The 20,697-nt window shown below is 40.3% G+C and overlaps 1 long non-coding RNA gene across 2 annotated transcripts in view; it reads left to right on the forward strand.

Annotated features, from left to right (window-relative positions):
- The window catches only part of LOC120400145, a 197,621-nt gene that overhangs the window by 150,698 nt on the left and 26,226 nt on the right, over positions 1-20,697 (forward strand). The window contains exon 3 of one of the 2 annotated variants that reach the window (XR_005595564.1): positions 7,507-7,566. The exons of the other annotated variant lie outside the window; for it this stretch is intronic. This is a non-coding gene — a long non-coding RNA (uncharacterized LOC120400145). Of the gene's footprint in view, positions 1-7,506; positions 7,567-20,697 lie in introns of those variants that run through there. 2 annotated transcript variants of the gene reach the window in all.

Consider the following 20,697-nt stretch of genomic DNA (forward strand, 5'->3'; position numbering starts at 1 on the left):
TGACAGATTATGATATCCTTGCTTAAATGGAACAATACTTTACTTCATAAGAATTCATATACTCTTTCTATCAGTGGATCTTAAAGCACATTACAAAGAAGACCAGCAAGGAAAACTAAGGCACAGGGAGACAAACTGACTTACCCAAGTTTAGCCAGGTGGCGAATGGTAGAACACAGGTCTTCTGCCTCCTCTTAATCCCATTAGTTTCAGTCCTAGTGATCAAGAAGTAAGGTGCTCTTAATATAAATAAGGCTAGCACAGTATGACTCACAGGGAGAAACTAATAGCATCAGTAAACTTTGATGCCAATAATATTCTTTTACTTGCACTTTTCTATCTTATGCCAGTTCATATTTTAAATTGTTTTGCCTAATTATCTGGTTATTATTTCATATGTTAGAAAATATATTTTGAGATGAAAGACTCAAAAAAAAAAGTGTCTCACTTAGGGCAGGTATGCACTACGGGGAAAAGTCGATCTAAGCTACGCAATTTGAGTTACATTAGTAGCAGAACTCAAGTCAATGTAGCTTAGATCTATTTACTGTGGGGTCCACACCGCGCTGGGTCGACAGGAGAAATTCTCCCGTCAACGCCTCTTACTCTTCTTATTTCGGACCATAGTCGACAGGAGAGCAATCGGCGGTTGATTTAGTAGGTCTTCACTAGACCTGCTAAATCGACCCCCAGTGGATCGATCGCCACAGCGTCAATCCCACCAGTAGTGGAGACAAACCCTCAGTAAAGTGATCATAGCATATAAAGTCCTACAAATCAATAAAGTCACATTGTCAAAGGTCTCTCCATTTGCAGTGTTTATCACATTGAACATGCAAGTCACTTACATACATGGTTTCTGTGCACCATTAATTGCATATACACATAATAGAATTTATACATACAAAACTGATTTGTATTAGATTTGAGAAAGCAAATTTGCTTGATCCGTGGGAATGCTAGTATGCAGAAAAATAGTGCACAAGAAGTGCACACACAAATGATTGTGAACTCAAAGAGGCCATGTTTGAAAATGTGGTACACAGTGATGTTTTTAGATTTTCATGAGCTAGAAAATTGAATATAAAATATAAAATAAAATAAAATTAATGATTAAAAAGCAAAATGCACTTCAGTGGACAGTTCTATTTCAGTTCCTCTTATGTGTGCTAGAGGACTATAGTAATGATTTTTAAAAATTTAAATTAGTCAGAATGGAAATCTGTGGGGGAGAAGCCTTTGCAAAATGGACCTATTTGATATTGTATATTCAGTTTGAAGTTTGAGGGTGAGCATAGAGAAATGCAGCCTTTTCTCTTTGTAATGCATTATTCTGATGCTACTCTCAGTGTGAAGAAAACCTAAAAAATACATTAAACCTCTGTGCCTGCCTGTATGCTTCAATATAATGAACACACAAACTCAAATTAGTAAGCTGTAACCACTCCGTGCAATATTTCAAATGGAAATGTGAATACCTTTTCAGTCAGGTGTGTCACGTTTCTACCATTAAGTTTGAAAAGGTAAGTTGCATGAATGTGTTGCATTAGTAAAATACCATTCCAGAGGTGCAAATGAATAAGCAAATGAAGCAATTTTCCTGCATGCTGTACCTTTTTCATGGCCTTTTAAAAATGGTCCACTGTTTACTATTACTTTTTAGATACAATAGTCTTGTTTCTCCTCTCACTCACATGGATGCAAATCAAAAGTAATTCCACTGAAGTCAATAAGGTTACATTGGCGTAAAGCTAGTAAACGTGAGAAGAGAATTAAGTTCATTATGTCTACTTCTCTTCTGGTTTTACACTATTATAACGCCCCTAAATTCACTGGAGTTACTGTTAATTTACACCTGTGTGAGTGGAGAAGCAGGCCCTTTGTTTTTATTTCCAGAAGCTAAGACACTTTGGGCCATGAGCATTGCTCTAACATATGCCCCGCATATCTCATGTTCACACATAATTTACACAAGGAAGCTGCAATCAAAATTACTTGAATTAACTGAACTTAATTCTGCCCTTCCTCTGATTATAGAGGAGTTTACATGGGTGTTAGGAAGAAGATAATTTAGGCCAGCATTTTACCAAATACAAAACTCTCTCATGATCATTATGCAAAAAACTCAAAGGCGGTAAAGGCTAAAAAAAAAAGAAAGGCTAAAAAAAATTGCCTCAAAGTATGAGTTTTTATTTTGTTCCTGCAACATAAACCAGCTTTGCCTGAGTAAGGACGGCAGGATGAGGCCATGTTTTGGTGGGGCTGAAAGATCAAATTCTGCCACTGGATTTGAGTGTGAGGATCCCTTTTGCTTCGCTGAAAGCTGCACATGTTCATTGAAGCATAAAATTTGTCTTGACAGCAACTCTGACTACAATCCATTTGAACCCTCCTTAGAGAATTGCCCACTCTTCCTTTTGCAGCTCAGGCATGTTTATAATGTGCAAAATAAGGATTATTTTACATTACAAACATGGATCCAGGATCTCAGTTGCAGTAGTCAATGCTTGATTCAATTGCCATTGGAGTTAATGGGGCTATGCTGATTTATGGATCTGGCCCATGGATATGTGTCTTTACTGAAGTAACTTTTAATGTGTGTCCCATGTGCAATGATCAGTGTTAACGTTATAGATGGGCCCAATACACAAAATTTAGATTTGGATCTAGAACTGGATTTCCACCATTACCCAGTGCTTGGGGTTGTGCTGAGGTAGAGCTTTAATTCTCTCCTGTATGCAGATCCATAGTGGTGAACTTTGTAGATGAAAAGGTGAGAATGTCAAACAGTACTCACTTGAGGGTTTTTTTTTAAAGGGGGCAATTTACTTTATAATCCATGCTTTTATGTTTAAAAAGGAGCATCAGGGATCACCTAACACTATCTTAATTACACAGTTAGCACTTATACAGCAGTATGTAGAGTAAGTGCCTCATTTGAAACGTTTTTCCACAGAGTATGTTTTCAATACATTAGTGCAGAAGATATGTCTGGTCTCATAACTGAAGCTCAGTCTTCTATTATGCACCCTTATATTATGGAATAATTAATAAAGCTTTTCTCTAGTTCAGTTAAGATTTGGTCATGAGGTTAGAACCTTTGTACATTTGGTTATTGCTACTCTGTACCTGTGGACACTCTGTAATTAAGCTGTTACATTAAATATTGTACATTGTACTTAGTCCAGATAGATGATAAACAGCCGCAGTTGCTAAAAAATTATAGAACCAGAGCCTCAGCTGGTGTAAATTGGCCTAGTTCCACTGAAATCAATGGAGTAAGGCCAATTTACACCAGTTTAGCTCTGGTCTATATTCTTAACCACATGCATTTGAAATGTCCTGAAGCAGAAAGTTACATACGACCATGCTGAGTTAACTGGTTGTTAAACTTGTACATACATTTGGGAAAAAAATGACTTTCATATGAAGGATGAGGTTCAGACAACATGGGTTTAACTTCTGGCTCTGACACAAATATCCTGTGTTTCCTTGAATAAATACCTTAATTGCTCTGTCTCAGATCCTCAAAGGTATTTAAGCACCTAAATACCAGGCTCTAGGGTATGATGGGTCTCCCAATCTTTCCAGTTGAAGATATTCCACTGTATATAAATATTCATTAGAACAAAGACTCGGATTTCCCAGATGAGTTCCTTAACAACTAGGCTATAGACTCATTTTCACTCTTGCACAATGAATATGTAAGTAAAAGCAGCAAAGAGTCCTGTGGCACCTTATAGACTAACAGAAGTTTTGGAGCATGAGCTTTCGTGGGTGAATACCCACTTTGTCGGAATATGTAAGTAGTAATACAAAGTGGAATAGCTAAAACACAAGAAATTGAGAGCAATCCACCCTAGAATACCCTATAGCCTGGTGGTTAGGTCATTCACCTGGGAGGCAGAAAACCTGCATTCAAGTCCCTGTTCTATACCAGGTAGAACAGAGATTCAAACCTAGGTCTCTCACATCCCAGATAAGTGCCCTGACCGTTGAGTAGAAAGGGAAGGCTGGGGAGGGTCCCTTTTTGACCCTGTTCGGTTGAAAACTGGATGCCTGGCAACCTTTGGGACACTATTACCACCTTCTTGTTGAGAAACCTGGGGCTTAAACCCTGCCCCTCTCCTTGGTATTTCCTACAGTCTTGTTAGTGTAGGCAGCTCCCTGCTCAGCTTTCTGGTTTCTGAGAATCCTTTTCTTTCTCCTTTGGGAGATCGGGCACTTAACCCAGGGCTGTGAATTCCATTAGGTGTGTAAAAGTTAGGTATTGTAACACTGAGCATTACAACACACCTAAGATCCTTTGTGGGTCTAGCCCAGAGATCCTGTGCATTTTATCTTAGGTACATACTAAAAATCAGATCTGGAGTGTGTACTTCTATGTGAAGGAATAGAAAAAATCTGATAGACCATGCCAGCTAAGGTGGATATGTGGTTTTGCACATGTGTGTCAAAATCATCGACCTGGATGCTGAAGTCTTCCAAGGTAGTGAGTTTAGGGTCTGTTTGGTGGTTGGTAGATCAGCCGTATCTAACTTCACAATTTGTATGGGCATACTCAAATCTTCCATTTCTCTCCCATTGAGACATAGAATCATAGAATATCAGGGCTGGAAGGGACCTCAGGAGGTCATCTAGTCCAATTGGATATTAGGAAAAAAGTTTTTCACTAGTAGGGTGGTGAAGAACTGGAATGGGTTAACTAGGGAGGTAGTGGAATCTCCTTCCTTAGAGGTTTTTAAGGTCAGGCTTGACAAAGCCCTGGCTGGGATGATTTAGTTGGGTTTGGTCCTGCTTTGAGCAGGGGGTTGGACTAGATGACCTCCTGAGGTCCCTTCCAACCCTGAGATTCTATGATTCTATGATTCAATGAATCCCCTTCTCAAAGCAGGACCAATTCTCAACTAAATCATCTCAGCCAGGGCTTTGTCAAGCCTGACCTTAAAAACCTCTAAGGAAGGAGATTTCACCACCTCCCTAGGTAACCCATTCCAGTGCTTCACCACCCTCCTAGTGAAAAAGTTTTTCCTAATATCCAACCTAAACCTCCCCCACTGCAACTTGAGACCATTACTCCTTGTTCTGTCATCTGGTACCACTGAGAACAGTCTAGCTCCATCCTCTTTGGAACCCCCTTTCAGGTAGTTGAAAGCAGTTATTAAATCCCCCCTTATTCTTCTCTTCTGCAGACTAAACAATCCCAGTTCCTTCAGCCTCTCCTCATACGTCATGTGCTCCAGCCCCCTAATCATTTTTGTTGCCCTCTGCTGGCCTCTTTCCAATTTTTCCACATCCTTCTTGTAGAGTGGGGCCCAAAACTGGACACTCCAGATGAGGCCTCACCAATGTCAAATAGAGGGGAATGATCACGTCCCTCAATCTGCTGGCAATGCCTGTACTTATACAGCCCAAAATACTGTTAGCCTTCTTGGCAACAAGGGCACACTGTCGACTCATATCTAGCTTCTTGTCCACTCTAACCCCCAGATCCTTTTCTGCAGCATTGCTGCCTAGCCATTAGGTCCCTAGTCTGTAGCAATGGATGGAATTCTTCCATCCTAAGTGCAGGACTCTGCACTTGTCCTTGTTGAACCTCATCAGGTTTCTTTTGGCCCAATCCTTTAATTTGTCTAGGTCCCTCTGTATCCTATCCCTACCCTCCAGTGTATCTATCACTCCTCCCCATTTAGTGTCATCTGCAAACTTGCTGATGTGCAGTCCACGCCATCCTCCAGATCATTAATGAAGATATTGAATAAAACCAGCCCCAGGACCAACCCTTGGGGCACTCCGCTTGATACCAGCTGCCAACTAGACATGGAGCCATCGATCACTACCCATTGAGCTCGATGATCTAGCCAGCTTTCTATCCACCTTATAGTCCATTCATCCAGCCCATACTTCTTTAACTTGCCGGCAAGAATACTGTGGGAGACCATATCAAAAGCTTTTTTAAAGTCAAGGAATAACACATTCACTGTTTTCCCCTCATCCACAGACCCAGTTATCTCATCATAGAAGGCAATTAGGTTAGTCAGGCATGACTTGCCCTTGGTGAATCCATGTTGACTGTTCCTGATCACTTTCCTCTCCTCTAAGTGCATCAGAATTGATTCCTTGAGGACCTGCTCCATGATTTTTCCAGGGACTGAGGTGAGGCTGACTGGCCTGTAGTTCCCTGTATCCTCCTCCTTCCCTTTTTAAAAGATGGGCACTACATTCGCCTTTTTCCAGCCATCTGAGACTTCCCCTGATCACCATGAATTTTCAAAGATAATGGCCAATGGCTCTGCAATCACATCTGCCAACTCCTTTAGCACCCTCAGATGCAGCACATCTGGTCCCATGGATTTGTGCTCATCCAGCTTTTCTAAATAGTCCCGAACCACCTCTTTCTCCACAGGGGGCTGGTCATCTCCTCCCCATGCTGTGCTGCCCAGTGCAGTAGTCTGGGAGCTGACCTTGTTCGTGAAGACAGAGGCAAAAAAAGAATTGAGTACATTAGCTTTTTCCACATCCTCTGTCACTAGCTTGTCTCCCTCATTCAGTAAGAGGCCCACACTTTCCTTGGCTTTCTTCTTGTTACTAACATACCCGAAGAAACCCTTCTTGTTACTCTTAACATCTCTTGCTACCTGCAACTCCAAGTGTGATTTGGCCTTCCTGATTTCACTCCTGCATGCCTGAGCAAAAATTTTATACTCCTCCCTGGTCATTTGTCCAATCTTCCACTTCTTGTAAGCTTCTTTTTTGTTTTTAAGATCAGCAAGGATTTCACTGTTAAGCCAAGCTGGTCACTTGCCATATTTACTATTCTTTCTACACATCGGTATGGTTTGTTTCTGCAACCTCAATAAGGATTCTTTAAAATATAGCCAGCTCGCCTGAACTCCTTTCCCCGTCATGTTATTCTAACAGGGGATCCTGCCCATCAGTTCCCTGAGGGAGTCAAAGTCTGTTTTTCTGAAGTCCAGGGTCCGTATTCTGCTGCTCTCCTTTCTTTCTTGTGTCAGGACCCTGAATTCAACCATCTCATGGTCACTGCCTCCCAGGTTCCCATCCACTTTTGCTTCCCCTACTAATTCTTTCCACTTTGTTAGCAGCAGATCAAGAAGATCTCTGCCCCTAGTTGGTTCCTCCAGCACTTGCACCAGGAAATTGTCCCCTACACTTTCCAAAATCTTCCTGGATTGTCTGAGTTCCAGGGTGTGTGGGGGGGAACCTCTCCCTACCTACAGCTCAAGTGAAATGTTAAGATTACAGAATGGTGGCCATATAACAGAAGGTTATTCCAGTCCAAACACTGTCACATTTGATGAAGTAGTCTTGTTTAAAAGAATGGATATTTTAATTATTGGGCTTTATGAAAAAATGACAAATCTTAGTATATATCTGGCATAGAGCCAGCTGTAGTTGTGAGTGTTACATAATGAAAGAAGAGGATAGTTGCCGATCAGAGATTGTAACATGTGGTTGTATTGGTGTCTACTACACATCTCACAGAAAGAATTAGGAGGACTTCAAAAGAAGTATTTGCAACAGATGTTCTTCATACATATCCAGGCAGAGCTTATTTAAGTTCCATACACAGGAGAAAGGTGAGAGTCTAGGAAATATTATTCTGTGTGGTCAAGTATCTGTAACATGGTAAGATGGATGATGGGAAAACTATTAATTAAGACCAGAAAGTGAGTTACAATAATTGAGCAGTAAAGGCAGTGCAAAACTGAAAACTGAAGAGCACTTGTCCATATTGCCTGTAGTCCAGAAGTTGACGATAACGTTGCCAAATTACTTAACTTTGCCAGGAAACACTGAAAAACACTTCAAATTGGTGTGGATTTTTCCCCCCTTCTGTTTCCATTTTGCTAATACTGGAAGTGTTTTATGTGGAAATGACACTTCTAACGAGAAAAGGATACTTTTCTGGTTAAGTAAGGACTAATTAAACATACCCGTCTTATTAATGTTTGTAAAGTACTTGGCGATCATTAGATTGAATGTGCTATTATGCAGGGCACTATTATTATCCTTTTCCTCTTCCTGTCAGATAAGCCAGTTATTGTACTTTACTTGGATGAAACAATGACTGCATACCCACAGTAAATAACCATGAGGTATAATCATCAAGAAAATAAACAAAACCATTTGGTGAAATTGCACATTTTGGTATATTTACTGGTGATTACATTGTGGTAAGAAATTTACCTAGTTTTTGTGCCCAGAGTCTAAATTCTTGAATCAAGAGAAATGGTGAGAGAAGGCATTGGGAGTCAGAAAGCCTGCATCAAGATTCCAGTTGGTGCAAGATTTGTGCAATCTTGCCTCCCACAGCAGCACTGCCTCAGCAGTAGGTGGCATGAGCCATGAAGCAGGCAATGGTTAGGGTGGCTGGGGAATGAGTTACTTCAGTTCATCCCCTACGCAGCTTCTGCCAGGGAGAATTCTGGGTGGTGGCAAAAGGTGGCTTTATCTGGTGGAAACCTGGAAGTAGAGCAGGTAGCTCCTCTCCTTTGTTGGGTGAATCCAAATTTCTATCAAGCACAGTAAACAGACAGGTGAAGCAGAAGGTGACAATTTGAGAAGAGTTGGGAATTTGGCCTGAGTTTTTTGCAAAACTTGTTGGTTTTTTTCCCCTTGTTTATGTGCTCTTATTGGTGAAAACATATTATCACCCACTGTGATCCCATTACATGCCTCATTTTTGCCTGAAGATTTTTTTAGTGGGTAATAAAATGCAAAAGTTGTCTTTCATGTAAAGATAAATAAATTATATGTACACAATATGACACATGTAGGGAAGTGGTTTTTTAAAAATTGGATTAATCTAGGAAGTCCCAAACAAAGACTTGACTGCATCACTAAGATATGACTATTCAACATCTTTTTGTTTTCTTATAAACCCAATGACATGGGTATTTTGAAAATGTATTTGCCCTCAGCTACTTTCATTTTTAAAAGTTTAAATATATTGTAGCACTCAAAACATAGATCTCTGCCATTCAGTATACAGGGTCTTGTCAAGATAATTAAAAATGCATAGCGCACAGTATGAATTCCTGCAATTTGCATGAATTTGACACTCTTTTAGGCTTTTGATTATGCACGTTCCTCTGCATCCTGTGTTAAACATTTAAAACTTACTTCCTACTGTCCTTCCTTCTGAGGTGTGTTGTAATTGTCTGAAATAAAATTATAATTTTAAAAACATACACAATTATAAAATGGCACTTAGCCTGTGATCTAAGCTGCTTACTGGCATTTTTAGATAATTGTTTTTATTTGTGTGGCTTTTCTATACCACTAGCAATATCTTCTGTTTTTCCTGTGTCTCTTCCAGAGTATTCTTTAATTCCTCTCAAATGATGTCAGTTTATGGGATTACTTTAATTCCCTTAGATGTCTTTCCAAAATTCATGAACTTATACCAGTGACCTTGCTCCACATGAGTGGACACTTGGAATGTGCAAATGTGCAGTAAGCTTCCTGCCAGTTAGTACCAACCATTCCGAGATGCTTTCAGCAAATACCCTATTAATTGCTGAGTGGAAGGAAAGAAAATGATGTTGATGCCCAACTGCTTCTCTGAAGTCCTTGATGATTCTCAGCATCTGTTTTGCTCCTAGGGCCATTAAGTTATACCTGACATTAGTGCAGTTACTCGTTTTGGTTTTCAGGTATAAAAATAGGAAATATTTTAAATCAAGGTACATATTCAAACTGTAATTTAAATAAACTGGAGAATGATTCTAACTGTGAGGTCCGGGGACTGTTTCATTTTTAAGCAATACAGAGACCACAATTCTGTGTCAATACCTCCCCGCTGAACACTTCAAAGGAATTCTTCTTTCCAGCCAGAGAATTTATTCTAGAAGGGAGGAAGTTTCTCACTTAGGTTCAAAGGGTCATTGTTAGAGAATTCATATAATTTGTAGGGACTGGTGACTTGAGTCAGAAATCTGCAAATACCATGAATATCAGCCATATACAGTGACGTGATTATTTCTGGGTGCCAGTCATAAAATATTTGGCATGTGGATATTTGAGAGTGTGCATACCAAAAGAGGGATGGGATGAGGGAGAGATTTTCTAGTGTGATAAAAATATATCAGCCAATGAAAGTCTGGATTTAAATTCCTGAGGCCAGATCCTAGGCTGCTTCTAAGGTCCCCATACACCACTAGGTGCAAAGGCACATTAAATCTGCTGTCAAGGGATAGGTGAGGATTTCCTGAGCATGAGGGAATCCTGGACTGGTGTAAAGCCAGACCATCTGATTCGTGCCAACACTTCTATTTCCCATGCCCAGTGCAGGGAGTATGTTGAGGCTACCAGGAGGGGAAGAGAGGACAAGACAAGAGCTGGAAGACATGGGGCTGGACCGCAATGCATTCCACTAATCCGCAATCTGCAGAAGGGTCCGTAGGGGACTGTTCTAACTAGAAAAAGATAGTGCAGCCCTCTGCCCATAGAAGGGTGTGCAGGGGCTGATGTGCGCCTCAGCCAACTCAAGCTCAGGGAGGAACAAAAGTATTAGAGCTGCCTTTGCTTCCCTCATCCTCAGCAATACCAAGCATGGGTTTGCCACACCTGAGGGTTGTGCCCGCATGCTCCCCGAGCCTATACTATAGATACAAAGGGGCTGAATTAGTGATTCCTAACTTTTAAAGTTTTTATTTTACAGCTATAATAGTAATCTTTTGACACAGCAGCTTGTATGTAATATACGCATGGATTGTGCTACTTGCTACTAAATGCCTTTGAGGGGAAACTAGACAACAGTTTAGGGCAGGAAGTGAAGCATAATACTGCCAGGAATAAGGCCCTCCAGCTGTGTCTGCTGTCTCCTGATGGCCTATCAAGCACAGTTGAGCTGCCCAACAGACAGCCCCACCTGAGTGGCTGAGGAAGCCAGCAGGCCTGTTCTTAAGCCCAGCAGCAGCAGTAGCTCAATGCATGTACCTGTGGATTCTCTATTTCCCTGTATTTACCTTGCCTTTGTCTTTCTCCAGCCTGAGCCCTGCCCTGCACCCTGCCTTCCCTGACTCCAGGTACTTAAAACCACTGCTTTTAATTTAAACCATATATTCAAGTATTAAAGGTTACGGTCCACCCTATGGGCTTTCCAGAGAAAAGCCGTTGATCAAGGCCAATTAACTTTCCCCTTGAAGGACACGGATACAGCCCTCCGATCAAGAATAGGCAGCAAGCAGTAATTTATTTGAAAACAAAAATAACATTTATTTAGAAGTGAAAGATTACAATAAAAGAGGATATAGAGGTAAAAAAAATAAATATATCAAACAGGAAAAGTTACATATACAATGTAAAAGAAGTGGCCTGATAAATAAAAACAGCACAACAATAACAGTTACAATTAACTATCACATATAACTATAACCATTTACTTAACACTACACTTCATAACAATGTATCAAGTCAAATACATAGGATATATTAATTAACACTTAATACTAAATACTTAACACTAAACATCCAATAAATGCTGATCAGGCAGTTATCAGATGGGTAGGGACATCTCACTCAAACCAGAGGCATCCAGCTTTATTTACAGTTGAACGCCATATACCTCAGGATGTTAAATAGAAAAGAATTAACATTTTTGAGGCTTTTATAGAATCTCTCTGACTCATCACTGGAATGGTCCTTCTGCTCTGTCAAGTCTTTTTGAGAGCGTTGTCTGGTGGCAGTCTTTGTGCTGCTGCCTGCCGGGTTGCTCACTGCTGCCTTCTCCTGAGGTAAGTGTCCCCTCAGGCAGGAGAGATGGAAGCCTGCTGGCCATTGCTGCTGGGCTGCAGTGAAAGCCTCCTGCTGGTAGGGCTTCAGGAGAGACCGTTGCTAAGGCTGCTGCTTTTGCAGTGGCTGGCTTCCAAGCAGTTCTTTAGCTTTTCAGGTGGCTTCTCTTGTGCAGGTAACTTCTCGTAGATGTTTGGCAGCGTTCCACTTGCTTGCTGGTCCCTATCTCTGCAGAGTTTTGGCCTCTAGCCGCTGCCTTTATATACAATTTTTGCAGCTCATTACATAATTTATTATAATTCAGCCAATCAGCTTTCAAGGATTTGCATATGCTAATATATAGCACCTGTACTGACATATGACAGTCAAGATCAGCCAATCATCTTTCAGAGATTAGCATATTCTAATTACTTATTGTCATATGCTAATTAGTCACGTGTACTAAAATCTCCTCCCCTTTCTCATAGACTTCTATAGGCTCAATGCATTTCTAAGGGTTTTTTCAGCTGACTTTTAGATGAACTCTGTCTATTTCCTGTCTGGAAGTCCCATTGTTTTCTATAGGCTATTATGTAGTTCTATAGGATTTTGCTGAGTCATTCCCCACAGGAAATGACATAATCCCTTGTCTCGATTGCACCATCCTTATTCATTTCTTTGAGCTCCCATGTATTCCTATGGGATTTTCTACTACATTACATAATCCTATGGCTGCCATAAGCCTAAAGTCTTATTCTTAAAAACTAATTACTGTTCTAAGTATCAGAGGGGTAGCTGTGTTAGTCTGGATCTGTAAAAAGCACGAAGAGTCCTGTGGCACCTTATATACTAACCAACTATTGGAGCATAAGTTTTCGTGGGTGAACACCCACTTCGTCAGACACACACTTATGCTCCAATACGTCTGTTAGTCTATAAGGTGCCACAGGACTCTTTGTTGCTAGTTAATTTTAGTACATTTGGTTTTTTTTAGTCTCCCTCTCTTGTATATAATGTGACTCATAAAAGAGACTAGGAACATTTTTCATAATTTTCATAAATTTCATAATTTCATAATTTAACTAAGTTCAGAATGATGACAGCATCCAATGTTAAAGATTTATAACACAAAGTAGTGCAGTGGTAGCTTGAAATTATAAAAGAATGATGCAGTCTAAGAGGATATGGCATTTTAAAGTAGCATTACTTCAAAAGCCTTTGGCAATTTAAAAGAAAACAAACCAACACCACTATTGGACATGATGGGGAGCCCAGGGAGTAATTGATACCAAACATGGTTACAAAAATATCTTTTTAAAGAGCATAATTATAAAGAGAGATCTATGGAGTATCTTCCAAATTACTATATTTTTTAAAGAAAGTGAAGTACATAATTCCACATAGTAATGTGGCTAAAAATTGCAACTCCATCACCTGTTTATATCTTTGATCAGTAATTAAAGGATTTTGTTTGATTTCATTCAGTGGTAGTTTCTTTCTTACTGGTTTATATCACTCAGGCAGATCAATGGTTTAATCATGTTGTCATTCAGCCAGTTTGGGTTCAAATCCATTTTGTGGGATTTTTCACAGTTGAAAAGAGCATCTTTTCAGGTTAGAAGGATCTGAAGGGCTCAAGATTAAGATCTAACAAAACCTCATGTATCCATTGAGTATTAATTTGCAGTCTGGAATGTAAATTCTGTAATATCCATTACAGATCGCTCTGATTGCTAGGAGAATTGTATGAAGAACTTTCTCTTAGAGTTTGTTAAAGTCATATTTAAACAGGTTTCTCTTATTTTGTATCTTGCTTGGTCTGACAATCTCCTTTACTGTATAGTAGTGGAAGAAAAGGCTCCCTCTCACGATATTCAAAAACTATTCATTAAAGCCCCCATGCTATAATTTGTTCTGTCTGGGCAGACCCCAGCATCTTCGAGAGGCCTTATTAAATTTAGTGAGATGCACACAAGTGTAGTGGTTCACCTGAACAAATTACAGGATTGGGGTGAAATCTTTACTCCTTTTCTGATCTTGCTGTGCCAAAATATGTTTAATATTTCCTGTCTTTGCACAAATTAAAGTTTATTTGTATTTATGTAAAATTTTTTAAAGGAGACAGAGAATAGAAAATATGAAATGTTATGTTAATGCAATTCTCTGTCTTTTTTTTTAAATGCAATACATAATTAATAAGACTGTTTGTTTCTGAAGTCCTTTTTGTCAAACTAGGAATCTTTGGGATAAATGCAATTAAAGATAAGGGGCTGCAAATCTACTGATTTCATTGGGTCAGATCTTGCCTTTCTGTATTCGTGCAAGTAGTCCCATTAACTTTAGTGGAGTTTGTCATCATGACTTCAGTAGTGCTGTTCACAATTAGTAAAACAAGGAAGATTTGGCCCCTGTTGTATCCTAGATTGCTGGAAACTCTTCATCTGAAGGAGTTGAAAACTTTACCTAATATAGTGAGGTAGTGAACTGGAATCAGGTTATGCAGTTATCACCTGATTCACAGTTTAGCAACACTTTAAAGATTTTAAATCTAAGCCTGTTTATGTTTCAAGGTAACAACAATTTTTACACTGATTGAGTTCTGAGCAAGATTGGGAAAAGTTCTGTTAATTAGATCTCTCCTTCTCACCGTGCCCCTCTCATGTGCACAACCACACCTATGACTTCTTCCTGTTCATGCCTCCAGTATGAGCATCCTTCCAGCTATTCATTGCATTTCTTGGTGTGCTTTCCACTAGTTTCCAGTTTGCTCCTGATTCCTCCTCATAACAGTAACTCATAGCACACTTCCTGAAAATTCACAACACACATCTTCTTTCACTTGATCAATGGTGACTTGTCTTCAACATATAAGAGTCAGTGGGATGGAAGAAGTAATGACCTGGTTTGTAGTCTGCCATGACAATCCTCACCTTCCCACTTGAAATCATGTAGACCCTCCTACATATACATTGCATTCTGGGGCACATCAGTGTCCACTGATTTCAAGAGTTAATTTAATGAGGAAGTTCTTAGGCCCCAGGAAAGAGGCCCATAATCAATTTTTAAATTTGGGGCAAGAGAAGGGAGGTATTTAGAGGAGCAAAAGATGGCCTAGGGGGGATGAGTGCTTGCTTACGGTATCAGCAGTCCTAAGTTCAAGCCTCAAGAAGCATTTACAACACAAGTCAAAATGAGCAAACATAAATTATGGACTTGATGCAGAAATTATTGTGAGGTTCTGTGGCCTTCTTTGTGCAGGTGGTCAGAACAGATTATTGTAATGGTCCCTTCTAGCTGTAAAATCTATGAATGCTTGGGTTGTGGATCGAGGACTAAGTTAAGGAGTTGTTGATAGAGACTGAGAAGGTGTAGAAGAATGAGAGGAAGTAGTCTCAAGAAGTTCAGTTATGGTTCAAACTTCAAACTGAATGTTTTGAGACTCACCCATTCTAAGTACAAAATGAGTTATTTTAAGTTTTTGACCCATCCTTTTTGTAACTTTCTTTTATCTCAACATTTGATATTTTTCAGTTTAAACAGAACTGTGGGTCCCTACTACCAACAGTAGCATTAAGTAAATAAATGACAAATTGTTTCATTTAGGGGAAACTTTTAGGGGGAAAAAACTGTTTAATTTAGTTTCAATTCACCATGTAACTTGGTAGCATTTGTGTAACTGGTGTGGCTAGTTTGCTAAAAATAAGTTTAGACAAACTAAAATAAATTGGCTACACATATGTAAATACGGGTAGTGTCAGCAGAAAGTTATAAATACTGATGGCAGGAAGTTGGTAGATTTGCCTTCAGAAGATAAAATCTGACTCAAGAAGTCCAAACCAAACTGATTTGAGGAAAACAGATACCAACTGCTCTAGTTTATATGGGAATAGTTCTTCTAAGATATTTATCTAAGCTCTTCAGAGTTGTTCTTAAAGGATGGCTATTTCCTCTTTAAAAGTGTCCAAGCAATTACACTGGCTTTACAGACACCTCTTATCAAAATATTTCCCACAGGTATTTTATGTAGCTGTAGGTTTTTCAGACTGTGGCGCCTGCTTCTGAACTTCCCTCTGACTCCCTTAGGCCACAAGCTCATGAATCATTACATTACCTGCCTTCTGAGTAAGGCAAGAGGGACTAAATCAGCAGTTGTGGGCTGACTCATTCTCTCCTTATTGCCTTACTAAAAATAGGCTCAGTGGTTTTGTTTACTCTAGTTGCTTCTCAGGTTTTCCCTATAATCCTGCAGACTGACTTCTCCTAGGGCAGGAAATTGAAAGAGGACAATATGTTAGCTTGTTTTGACTGAGAGAGAAAGGCATGAGAGACCAATATGGGAGGATATAAGCAGCTATGTTCAGATAACGAGTAACAGGAAATTTGAACTGGTGAATAGTAGCAAAGGTAGCTGTTATCAACAGGTGGCTGTCGAGTAAAGCTTCAGTGATCCAGACAGATCAACAGCACAAGAAATAACCGAGGTATCACTTTAAAAAAAATGAAATCATGCAAGCATTTTCTCATACTTTTGGAATGAATGAGAATGTATTTCAGGAGCCGTACATAAAAAGGAATAATTGTTTGCAACATCATTGCCTTTCATTTAGTACAATCTTGATTCATTTTGGGTTTATTAATATATTTTTAATCTCCCCTGCTCAGCACAGTGACTAGTAAGGAAAGGAGTAAGTGCAAAAACTTTAATAATTAAAGTCATTGCTGCAGGTCCCTAGCTGGCCATGAGGGGACAAATGTGGGATTCTCATCCGCGCTATCTGAATCAAATGAACCCATTTGAATGGATATATTCTAGACTTGTGGGATCCTTTTGTTTGTATTGCTTATAGCCAGATTTGCTTTCCTCTTTAAGCTACCTCAAATTCCCCCTTCCCTCCTTCAAGGTAAAATCTTTCTATTAAGGTTTTCCAGGTTTTAAACACAAAATTGTTTTTAAAACTGTAGGCTGCTTCTTCCCACATAGTGTATACACAAGGGTTTCCAAACTAACAGGTGTATATCCCCTGGTGCATCTGATTAATCATTCTTTTCCAGCTTGTGATTCACAGGGCCGCGTTCAGCTCACTTACCAGTGCCATTTTCAGAGTAACACAGATGATTTCAGAGGAGTTACTCTGGAATCAAACTAGTATAGCTGAGGTAAGAATCTAGCACACTGTCTCATGTGCTTGAAGTTAGTCAGATACTTAAGCACCTTGCTGAATCAGAACCTTAACTTCTGTCAAGATATAAATTTTATAATATTATAGAAGACTTTGAAACAGTTTTTGAATATAAACACATACTCCGCTCCTCTTTCCCTCCTCGAGTTTATTATGATTAATTATTTTGCTGGTGAGCATGTTGTCACCATCAGTGAATACATAATAATAGTTCTGGGGTTATCATGCCTTCTGGTTAATCTAATGATTTTTCTTTAGTGGTTTTTTAAAAATGTCAAGTAAGTGCTTTTTGTCATAATTAGGTTTTACTGTCCCCCTGGAAGAGGTTTCCGACTGTTTTTGTGGCAGTAAAGTTCTGTTTCATTTAGTTGACCTTTGAAACTTGGAGATGGGCTGTGTAAAGTTCTTAGAGCAATCACTTGATAACTTTCAGTACCATTGACACTACTTTATTTTTCGTTTGATTTTTCAGTCTGTGTTTCCCTTCAAAAGGAAGCATGACCCACATATACTGGGCTTGCTTGTGAAACAGATTCTTCTGTGAGCCATGGCAATTTGTTTTCTAGAAATTATTTTTAGAACAGCAAAAGGCCTTGAAGATTCTTGGGTGACTCTCAGCCACACTGGGATTTTTGTCACACCTATTAGCTGATTTTTATGCATTCACAAGTTCACTGTGGATTATTTCTGGTTTTAAAGAAACCTTTCTAGCTATATCCCCTCCCTCCTCCCTTCCATCACTTGTCTCTGCTTTTGCTCTGTCTTGACTATGCCTGATGTCATCAAAACCATCTGAGCATATTCATAATGAAAGCTCTTTAAAACAATGACACTCTTGTTCTGTCCTCTTCAGTTTAGTTCCTGGCAAATGTTGATGACACAAGTCTAGGTTATTTCTTCTATTGATTTCTCTTTTTCCAGAAAATTAAATCACTTTCTGACTTGTTTTTAATTATTAAAAACAAAGGCCAACTTGAAGCTGCAGGCTGCTGTCACCTTTTACTCTGTAGTGAACTTTGTAAAATGAAAATAAGGTAACTTCAAAGGATTGTTTTTAGGGCTGGCTCCAGCTTTTCTCCTGCCTTAAGTGGCCAAAAAAATATATATATCCCACCGAAGACACGGAGTGCCGCCCCTTTGAACTGGCTTCCTTAGCTGGTGCCTGGATCCAGCCCTGATTATTTTGATTCTAAAAATATGGGAATGTTGATAATAAAACAAGTTAGCATATTCAAACTATTCAGCACAACCTGTAATGGCCACTGGTGAAGAGTTACATTGGCCAGGGCTTTGCTTACAATTTCCATGAATATAATTAGTGTGTAAGATAATATAGACAAGTCTTCTGAACTCTGGAAGCCTATATTAGGATGACTTAATGTGGGGAAAGGTCTGTTGACTTGTAAATATAATGGATGAGCTGCCCACCTTTGTATGCCCATAGGGACCCTGAGTCTAATGTCACTCACACTGGTATTAATCAGAACTAACTTCCTTAAAATCAGTGGAGCTCCATCAATGTAAAACTAGAGCATTGGGCTCTACAACTCCCTTGTGATCCTCATGCCCCTGCTGCAGTTCTACAAGCAGTGGATGTTCCTGAAGTAATCCAAATGCATAGCAGCGAGAAGAGAATAGGTGAAACAACAGGGAAGTGAGGTCTCTGTTTCTCCCCAACCCCCCATTTTCAGGGTCAACAATGTCTCTCTCCACGCCTACTCACTCCACCCCGCAACTTTGAGCCTGTGGTGAGGGAAGACCAGGTCAGCCCCAACACCAGCCCTGAAAATGCTGCTGCATATAGCAGTCTCATCTAACTCAGCACTCCCTTCTCTCTCCATTGTTGAACCACCAAAGAGCTGATGAGCTCATTCTCACTCACCAACTGAACTACAGAAGCTGACTCAGAAAGAAAGGGAAGCCAGAGGCAAGAGTTCAACTTTGCTCTGGGAAGCTGCACTCACAATAAGAGTAGGAAGAAGAGTCCCCGTGCTAGGTTCCCGGAACACATTGGACGAAGCAGGAGACACCCACTAGCCCCACTACTAATTGGGGGAGAGGACTGTAGGGCCAGGACAGGGATAGACACTCTGTTAGGGAGACTGGACCAAAATAGGGGTGAGGGGAAGAGTGTATGTAGAGAGCATGGGGAATGATCGGCAACAAGGATGGGGAAGGGGGTCAGAGTACAGTGGGGAGCAGACAGGAATTAAGCACTAAGGGGGAGCAGTCTGAAGCAGAACTCCCATTCAGGTAAAACCAGACGGGAATCCTCCTTCCTGGATTGGGACAGCAGCACTGCTCCTTCACACCGCCCTCTCCTCCTCAGCTTGTGCAGTGGAAGCTTCCCCATCCTGGTTCAATCTACTTTAACCACAATGGAGAGGGGCACACAGAACACCTGGGAGGACAGAGCAGTGGGAGCATAGAGCATGAGGGTGGCATGGTAGAGCAACATTGCTGGGGGCCACAGAGTGCAATGCCCACGTGCATAGGCAAATGCACACATCGATGGACACATGCATTAATGGTACACACATCTGAGGCTAAAATGTCTTCATTGGCCCCTCCCCCTACTTTTTTCTTTTCCAGTTGTAGCTGTGAGGGAAGGCTCTTTTCTGGCCTGCAGACTATCTGAAAATATTAGTCTGTGTCATATTTGCTGCTTCTACTCCCTGCTTGCCAAATAGGGAAAAGAGTCCTACCCCCATTAGTTATTAGAGTCTCCCCCAAAATGGAGAGATCCCTTGTCCCAATCATAAATTTGATGAAAAAGAAGTAATAGCAGGTGGAATCACCCATTATGGCTCCTCTTTCTTCCCCTGGCATTGCTCTGTGAGGTAGCTGTCAGCTAAAGAGCTGATTTTAGGCCACATGACCTCTTTAAAATTTTTCTCTGTCTGGACTGAATTGACCATAAGCCGGTCAGAGAAGAACTTACCATTGCATTAGTATATCAGAGGATGTTGTAAGCATGTTGAGGTCATTCCCATGAGTAAGTGGGCTACCTGGATACTGGATTAGTCAAAGCATCTGACTCTTCTTTCCCACGCTAGACACTCAACACATTATGCAGACACTACTGTTAGGGGACTGCTCCTTCCTTCAGACTAAGGAGCATCCTGCACAACTGTGGAGCAAGGAAGGCTCATAGAACTGCTGTGAGTAAGCAACCTTGGAGGTGGCTGTCTGTTGTTGGATAAGGCCTTGGCAACAAAAGAACAGGAACATTGTACATTACTTTGAATTGTTTGCCCTGAAATAGGTAGGGTCAGTTACACTTAGGTCTGAGTCTTTGTGAACTCGTATGTGCTGTTGATTATCAGCCAATAGAAATTACATGGGAATGTGAGCTCTGCCAAAGAGACCTATTTTTAATGTAAAGAATGACTTATGAGTCTGTTGTGCAGACCTAGCCTATCCATATAACTACATTGCTCAGAGGTATGTGGAAAACCCACACCCCTGACTGATGCAGTTTATACCGACTGACCCCCTGGTGCAAACAGCACTATGTTGATCAGAGAGCTTCTCCTGTCGACATAGCTACCGCCTCTCAGAGACAAGTTCTCTCATCGGCATAGGTAGAGGCTTCACTAAGTGCTACAGTGGCACAGATGAATCAGTGCAGCTATGCTGCTGCTGCATTATATGTGTAGACAAGCCCTAATAACGTCTTACAAGTGTTGGGTACTTTTTATCTTGAAATACTTTACAAACTATGGGATCGAATCTGCAACCCCTTACACGTCTTAAGTAGTACTCACTGGAACAGTCC

The sequence above is a fragment of the Mauremys reevesii genome, linkage group 3 (assembly GCF_016161935.1).
Source record: "Mauremys reevesii isolate NIE-2019 linkage group 3, ASM1616193v1, whole genome shotgun sequence".
Lineage (NCBI taxonomy): Eukaryota > Metazoa > Chordata > Testudines > Geoemydidae > Mauremys > Mauremys reevesii.